The following is a 9,466-nucleotide window of genomic DNA, read 5'->3' on the forward strand; positions in this document are numbered from 1 at the left end:
CATTTCCACTTCCCATACCACATTTTAACTTTTGATTCAAAATAAGTAAGATTAAAAACCAACAGCATACTTAGCAAGATAGAAATAAACATTTCCCCATATTTCAACATGGAATTGCACTTTTCACTTATAACTAATTCATGGTTACATATTAGGTGCTCTGGGACTCGCCTGGATTTTAGTGACAAGATAAAGGATGTTTGGTTTTCACAGTGCCAGTTCCCTTGCTTGTTTGAATATTTGTTTTTTGAACCCTGGTGAGTTTGCCCTCCTAAGGGAGGTGATGTCCTGATAATCCACTAAATTCATAAAGTCATCCTGTTTTTGCAGAACTAGCAACATGCAAAACAAAACATTTTTTAAAGCCTTCCTAAAATGAATTATATTTCATATTTAAAGATATTTTTAAAAGGCAAATAATACTTGTGTTAACCTCTTCCTCAGACACATTCTTTCAGAAGGACATATGAGGTCATCTGCATGAAGTTGAGCACCACTGTGTTGTCTAAGTAGAATGTAAAATGAGATGCTGTGTTCCTGCCCGAAATGCCCTAGAGTAGAGGGACTCAAGTTGGGATCCCTGGTACATGCACTGCTGAATTTGCATGTAACATTTTATGCTGTGTACCTCAGTTTCATTAGATCTTCTCGGAAGTCCTTATTTTAAAGTGACTGAGAACCATAGAACTACAGCCTGCAAATCCCTATATATTTTAATTTTCAACTAAATGATACCTGGAGTGCTTATTACCAAATCAATGCAGATCAAGAAAGGGTTGTGTAAAAAGTCATTCTGAAGGGTACAGTTTATGTTTAGAAGGAATAGTTTAGTAATCCACTGGTGGTAGGGGCTAATGAAACCTGCATTCTAAATCTAGCTAACTGAAGGGCTATCTGTTGAAACTGGAAGCCGTATTTTAGACCTGCTCATGTAGACTGGTCACTGAACAAGCATATTGTATTTGAAGTTGTATGTTAACTTATTTGTTATTATTTTTGCTTTTAAAATTTCATTTTACTTCTTATTTGGCTCAAATTAAAGACATAGAAAAGCATTTTTGCAAACCTAAACTGCGAAACCATTCTTACTCCTATTTAGTACAAACTAGATTGAGTTTTTAATAAGAAGGAAACTGGAGAATAAGTAAACCCTTGTGTTTACAGTACCTTTGCCCTTATAGCTGGATTTTTGTGTCTTTTACACAGGGGGAGAATTGGGTTTGAAATGCCTTTTAAAGAAAAATAAATATGAAATTCTAAAGAGGCATAGAATCTAAAGTGTAAGTCATTTGGGTACTTTTTGAACCATATTATGCTTTTGTTGATATTAATTGGAAAAGACACTGGAAAATCAAACTCTTGTACTATTGTTGCAATAGTACCCTGTGAAGAAAATATTGTGGATTGGTTTTGAAAATTTGGGCAACCATTTATGAATTCTTATTGTCTGTAATAAGCACTTGGAACCATCATTCAAATTGTTATGGAATTTGAGAACATATTCAGAACTTTCCTCTGGGGGTCTATTATGGAAAATAGTTAGAGAACTCCATCTAATCAGGATTAAATTATGAATGTTTTGACTCTATTTGGGGCATGTGAGACAAATTACACATCCAGGTCAGCACACTCCTTTTGGGATGAGGCTGCCTGTTTCTATGTTCAACCATGATCTCACAAACAAAGGAGAACATCTTTTTCAATAAAAGATTTTAAGTATACAATTTGCAGCATTGTGTGTAAAATGACTAGAAAATAATGTAGATAGGCAAAGCAGCACAAATTCCCTTCTGATTAGAGGTCATAAATGATGAACTTGCTATTTAAATCCAACTCAGGAAGGAAAATGGAAAACAGACTACATTTACCCTTGGTTCAAGTGCTCAGCCTTACACATATTTGCAAAGAAAAAATTAGAAGCATTCCTTAGGATGCACGCTGTAAAACAAAAGCATGCTAGAACCATGTTCTTGTGAACTGTATCCATTCTTTAGACACCATACACAATCCTTTATTTCTTAGTTATGTGTGGGTTATAAAAAGCACACACCTGAATGGTCTTCCAAATAAACCTTTCTCTCTTTGTCTTGGTTTTAACTTCAATCTTTACTCTTGATTTTCACTTGAGAAATATTTAAATACTTTGTGTTGTCACCCACACACACATCACACACACAATACATAATATATTTGGACTCAAGTACACATGTGCATTGGAAAGCTATATTATAACGATCCAAAATTGTCGCACCTTGCATTGGTCACCATTTGCATAACAAACCATTGTGGCAGTACATGCTTTGAATTTAAACAGTTGATTCAAAATAAAAATTATTAGCACCAATGGTAAGATGAAAGGATAGACCTTGAACTAAATGGATTCTGCCACCCTACGCAATAACTTAGGGTTTTTACTTGTGTTCAAATTTAAAACAATGAAATAGAGTACAAACTGTGAGGCATAGTATTTTTGTTTCAGATGTACACAGTTTTGTTCACATGATAAATATTTTACTTAATTTGAATAGTATCTGTAAAGTTAATATTATTTTATAATCTTTAATTGCCATAAAATTTTTAAATGAATCCAAAAAATTAATACAATTATTGATTTTTTTTCAGGATTATTACTGAAAATATTTTTCATATAGAAGGAACTGATTATATATACATGTTAATTATGCTACCAGTTGTAATCTTAATCTCCATATTAATTATAAAATTAGTATCTACTAAACTAAATATTTGAAGACTCACATAATCAATCTCATATTGTAATAGAAAAAGCATTCAAGAAGTTACATTACATAAATTGGCAATTAGCCTAGCTGTAACCCTGTCTCACAGAATCTGGGTGCTTATGCATTTTTGAGGCACACAGTTCTATCAGGTTGCATTCAGAGTTAGCAACTTAAAAGCAAATAAGTCTTAGAAGGAAAATTGAGAGATTCTTCCTCCCCTACACTGTGTTCACATGTGTACATACATGGACCAAATGACAGGATGGAGAGAGCTTCTTTCCCTGCACAAGTATTTTGGATGTGTCACTCTCATTCCTCTTTAACAAATTTAATAATTAAAAAAAAAAGACTGCCACAAATACCTTTACAAAGAACTTTGACTCCTCAGACTGGGTTATCTTCCTCCTGTCCTTTATCACATACATCATTGATATCATAAAATTATCTTAGTGATTGAAAATAAATACTAGTTTAAAACTAAAATCAGCTCAAGTTCCCTTTCTAAAAGTGTTTGTGTGTGTGTGTGTGTAGTTGGCTCTCTACTTCAGTGGGTTCCACATCCATGGATTCAATCAACTGTGGACTGAAAATATTCAGCAAAAAACTGTGTGTGTACTGGACATATGAACACTTTTTGTAATTATTCACTTAACAATACAGTGCAACAACTGTTCACATAGCCTTGAAGCTGTGTTATGACATTCATGCTAAGTATTATCAGTAATCTAGATATGATTTAAAGTATATGTGAGGATGTGCTTATGTTATACTCAAATACTACTCTATTTTAAATAAGGGAATTGAGTATCTGAAGCCTTGGGAATCCTAGGGGGGTCTCAGATCCAAGACCCCATGAATTCCAAGGAATGAATGTAAGTTTTTTCAGATGCAAGTACCCAGAAAAGTTACTTCTGGAGCTTTTCTGCTGTTCCATTTTTATGCTGGAAGTGACCAGTTTTCTAGTCTACTTGCATAAAAAAAGTAAACCTAAATGTGTTCTAATTATAATATCATCAAGATTAGAACTTTTCTGATGTGACAAGTCTGCACATCATCCCAAGGTACTGTCATTCTGTCATCTAAACTATGTGTTAAATAATATGTAATCTGCTATTAATAATGGGAAATATGACAGAAAGATATAATTGCTTTGTTGGCATAGCTTATCACTTCCAAAAAAGTTCACATATAATTCTTCTCCTAAATAAGTATGCGATATTTTTCTAAAATGTGGACCGTTTGGCAGAGTCATTTTTAAACTGGACATGTCCATACCCAAGCAAAAAAAATAAAATAAAATAAGAGAATGCATAGATTTGGAATCTGGTAAAATGTCATTACTTCCAAGAATGTGATACATGGCAATAATTAACTATTATATTCACCATGGATGTTGCAGACTGAATTCTGGAATGTTACTGGAGCAAGTCTTCTAAGCATATTTGACATATTTTGGCAACTTTCTTTATGAGCAATTCTTTATGAGGAAGAGTAGGCTAAAATTAACACAATAAAAATATTATAAATTATTTCTTATTCTCTCATTTTTTTCAATTTGTTCATTCGTTGCTAGTTTTAAAGCAGGATATCTTTATGTTCCTAGAAAAGATGAAGCCTCCCACTTCCCAAGAAGAGGTACTGGGGATATAGCTCAATGATAGAGCACTTGCCTAGCATGTGTGAAAACCTGGGTTTGATTTCCAGCACTGTCAAAAAAAAAAAAAGAAAAGAAAAGAAAAGAAAAGAAAATGGATTGAGGCCTACCCACAGGGCTTTTAACAAATTATTTTTAATATTAACAAGCATAATTTTTTTCTTTCTCCAAATTAAGGAGCTAGTTTAGTTACTCACAATGTTGTTATTTAGACATTCTTCAGACTAGCAAGCTGCAGCTCATGAACCAAACTGGGTGACTTCCTCTATTTTTAAATAAAGTTTTCTTGGAACCCAGCCATTCTTATTTATGTATTAATGGTCTTTGGTTGCTTTCTCACTACAAGGGCAAAGCTGAGTAGTTATGACAAACATGATGTAAAATATTTACAATTTAACCTTTATAGAAAAAGTTTGCTATTCCTTATGTCAAAACAGTTATTTATTGAGCACTTACTTTACAGTAAGCACTGTACTGAGCCCTGAAAAGATAACTGTTAAAAATCTCTACAATTTCTTAATTAAAGTATGAGAGATCTGGTAGCAGAAAACATGATAGGAAGAGTAGAGACACAAATTAGATATATTATTCACAGAGACAATGTAAGATCTAAAGAGAAGGTACTCCCAAGTAATGAAAAAACAATACTGAAGGAACCTATTATCTCTTCTTGGGCAACTCAAAAAGGCACTGAATCTTTAACCTACTCTAATTCCCATGACTCAAGATATTATTGTCTTCTAGAATCATGCAACCAAGAAAGCTATCAATATTTCACTAGGGGATCACATTTCAAAGTGATATCTGTCAAGGAGGGATCAATCAATTTTTATGTATTCTTTGGGCTTTGTTATATCTGGTAATTATTTTATATATGTCTGTTACACGGATAATTTAGAATATCCAGTATTTGTTTCACAGTGAAAGTTGAGCACAAAAAATAAACATGACATTGCTGACAAACTTACATATGATTTATTTTTATTTGGTTTCTGTGAGCAGTGACACTGTTTATGTGATGATTTCCAGATTTTGCTATGATATCATGACAGTCATCTTGTAACTGGACTGTACTAACTACTATCAGTCTTGGCTTGGATGTACATACCCAAAAAGAAATACAAAACACAAAACAAATATAGTTCAATTCAGCTGTGCATACATTCTAATTGCAGAAACATAAATATGAAATAAATGCAAATGACTTCAGTGTGTCTAAGGGGTTAAAATGTATCCTACCTACCCTGCTTGGGTTTTCTCTGACCTCCCATGTATTAGGAGAATATTTTTGCTTCTGAATCTGGGATCATTGTTTTTGTGTTGCATAAAATTAGGCGGGCAGCCTCAACACAAGGTGAAAGTAAATTTGCTGATCTTAATGAAGTTGCACTTTTTTATTGTTAACTTATTTTTATGGCTCATTTAGGAATTCAACTAAAGTTTTCAGAAAAACCTAAGGAGTCAAAATGTCTGGAATTTAGTATGGTTTAATTTTAATGTGAATAATTATATTAAATAATGACATCTGGAATATAATTTTATTGGTATCCTCTTTTCCTCCAAAACTATCATGAGGCAATAATAAAAACAAGGTTACAAGATACCTGAAAAGAATTAATTGAAGACAAAGATTGTGAATCATATCATATGGAAGGGAGGGAGATAGCCAGTGGCAGAAAATAGAGCAAGCACATTAGCTCACCTATGGTGAGCAAGTACACTGAAGTGAACACATAGAAATAAAATCTCAGATATAATGAAGAAATGGCTTTTGTATAGTGAGTTATTTTAATTATTTTAACTATTTTAAGGTTTTTAATTGAGTTCAAAATACAATATTGTCACTCTGTGTGCTTAAATATTATTCAAATGAAAATACTTAATGTTGGTTTTGAGGAAGTTTGTTGTATAAGCTGAACGCAAGTTGGCTTGTCTGTGGGTGACTGATGAGAACATAATTTTGATTAGGCAATCTTGTATGCCCTAAAGTTTTCTTTTGTATTTTTAAAAAATCTCATACTACTAATGATACCATAGAAAATAGTTGAGAAGGTTATTGTCCCAGCATCAAAGTACTAGAGTTACTATAATTACAACAATGACCTTACCTTTACAGAATCTGTGGAGATGTCCCTAGTCAACTTTTTGGGTCCCACTCTCTTGCACTACCCAAACTTCCACAAGAGTGTGAATTCAATTTGCATTGTAATCCAACCACCTGCCCCATCAACCTTTTTGTTTAGATTTTTTGAAATCTCACACCCTTTTATAAGGAACTTTTCAGAACACTCATAAAAGCTTCTTGCATTTGATAATAATGGAATTATATATGTTCTTTTATAACTTACTTTTAACTAATCATATTTTAAAATTCATATTTAATAATGTATTCAAGGGAAGTAATATCACCAATTGGTTTATAATATTTCACTATTTAACTATTTATACAACTGACTGATATTTGGAATTTTTATATATTTTTACTATTCAGAAGAATGGTGATAGTTTTTATGTCTAGTGTCTATTAGTCTAACACTTTCTCTAGTATAGTTATTCAAGTTGAAATCTAAGAAGTACTTGTGAAATACAAAATCAAATTATAGCATACAATCAACATTTTAGTGAAATATAGAACAATACTATAAATATTGAAAACATTAGACATAATAAGAGTAAAGATTGTTATATGGTGCTTTATCTCCATAGATGTGTGCTTATATGCATGGTCAAAATGTAAAGTTTTGAAAAAATTTTTAAATCTGTACTTAGTAATTTCATATGATCAGTTTTGGGGAAACAAATATTGTTATGAATAAATCAAATGTTATGAATCAAACGAATATATGATGTATGCTTCTAGGAACAGTTTATATTTTTCCTTTTTCTACATCCTCAAAAACACTTGTTGTTGACGATTTAAATTTTGATGTCAAGATGTCAAGATAGGAAAGACAGTAGAATAAATCAGACATAACTGTCCTATGTTCATATATGAATACACAACCAATGCAACTCCACATTATGTACAATCACAAGAATCAGATCCTAATTAGAATAAGTTATACTCTGTGTATATATACTATGTCAAAATACACTCTACTGTCATGTATACCTAAAAAGAACAAATAAAAAATTAAATTTCAGTGAACACATTCAATTTTTATCCATTTATAATTATGTTGGTCTTGGGTTTAGCATATATGGCTTTTACGATGTTGAGGTATGTTCTTACTATCCCTAGATTTTCTAGTGTTTTGAACATGAAGAGGTGCTGTATTTTGTCAAATGCTTTTTCTGCATCTATTGAGATGATCATATGATTCTTGTTTTTATATCTGATGATATGATGAATTATGTTTACTGATTTCTGTATGTTGAAAAAACCCTGAATCTCTGGGATGAACCCCACTTGATTGTGCTGTACTATCTTTTTAATATGTTTTTGTATGTGATTTGCCAGAATTTTATTGAGAAGTTTTGTATCTATGTTCATCAGGGATATTGGTCTGATGTTTTCTTTCCTTGATGTGTCTTTCTCTGGTTTTGGTATAAGGGAGATACCAGCCTCATAGAATGAGTTTGTAAGGGTTCCCTCCTTTTCTATTTCATGGAATACTTTGAGGAGTATTGGTGTTAATTCTTCTTTGAAGTTCTTGTAGAATGTGACTGAGAATCTGTCTGGTCCCTAGGCTTTTCTTGATTGGTAGACTATTGATGGCATTTTTAATTTCATTGTTGAAATTGTTCTCTTTCAATCATGTATGACCTCCTGATTCGCTTTGAGTTGGTCATATGTCTCTAGAAATTTGTTGATGTCTTCAATATTTTCTACTTTATTGGAGTATAAATTTTCAAAATAGTATCAAATTATCTTCTGTATTTCAGTCATGCCCATTGTGATATTTCCTTTTTATCAGGTATTTTAGCAATTTGGGTGTTCTCTCTTTTTCTCTTCATTAGCATGGCTAGGGGGTCAGTGATTTTATTGACTTTTTTCAAAGAACCAACTTTTTATTTTGTCAATTTTTTAAATTGTTTCTATTCTTTCAATTTTGTTGATTTCAGCTCTGAATTTAATTATTTCCTGTCTTTATTGTTTTGGGTGTTGATTTGTTCTTCTTTTTCTAGGTCTTTGAGATAAATGTTAGGTCATTTATTTGTGGACTTATTATTCTTTTAATAAATGAGCTCAATACAACAAACTTTCCACTTAGTACTGCCTTCAGAGTGTCCCAGAGATTTTGATATGTTGTATCAGTATTCTCATTTACCTCTAAGTAATTTTTTTCATTGTTGATTTCTTCTACTATTCATTCATCATTCCAACATATTCTAAATGAATAAAAATTGAAAACATTCTCTCTAAAAACTGGAACAAGACAAGGATGCCTTCTTCCACCACTTTTATTCAACATTGTCCTTGAAACTCTAGCCAGAGTGATTAGAAGAAAAAAATTAAAGGGATTCAAATAAATAAAGAAGAAATCAAACTATCAATATTTGCCAATGACATGATTCTATATTTAGAAGATCAAAAAAATTCCACCAAACACCTTCTAGAACAAATAAATGAATTCAGCAAAGTAACAGGATATAAAATCAACACCCATAAATCAAATGCATTTCTATACATCAGTGATGAATACACTGAAAAAGAAATTTGGAAAAGTACCCCACTCAAAATAGCCTCAAAAAAAAAAAAAAACCACAAATAAAACACTTGGGAATAAATTTAACAAAAGAAATGAAAACTATAGAATAGTAAAGAAAGAAATTGAAGAGGACCTTAGAAGATGAAAAGACCTCCCATGCTCCTGGATAGGCGGAATTAATATTGTCAAAATGGACATACCACCAAAAGTGTTATACAAATTTAATGCAGTTCCTATTAAAACTCCAATGGCATTCTTCATAGAACTAGAAAAGGCAATCATGTAATTCATTTGGAAAAATAAGAGACCCAGAATAGCCAAAGCAATCTCTAGCAAGAAAAGAGGAGGAGGCATCGTAATATCAGACCTCAAACTATACTACAGAGCTATAGTAACAAAAACAGCCTGGTATTGGTACA

This window comes from Sciurus carolinensis, chromosome 6 (assembly GCF_902686445.1).
Source record: "Sciurus carolinensis chromosome 6, mSciCar1.2, whole genome shotgun sequence".
NCBI classification, from domain to species: domain Eukaryota; kingdom Metazoa; phylum Chordata; class Mammalia; order Rodentia; family Sciuridae; genus Sciurus; species Sciurus carolinensis.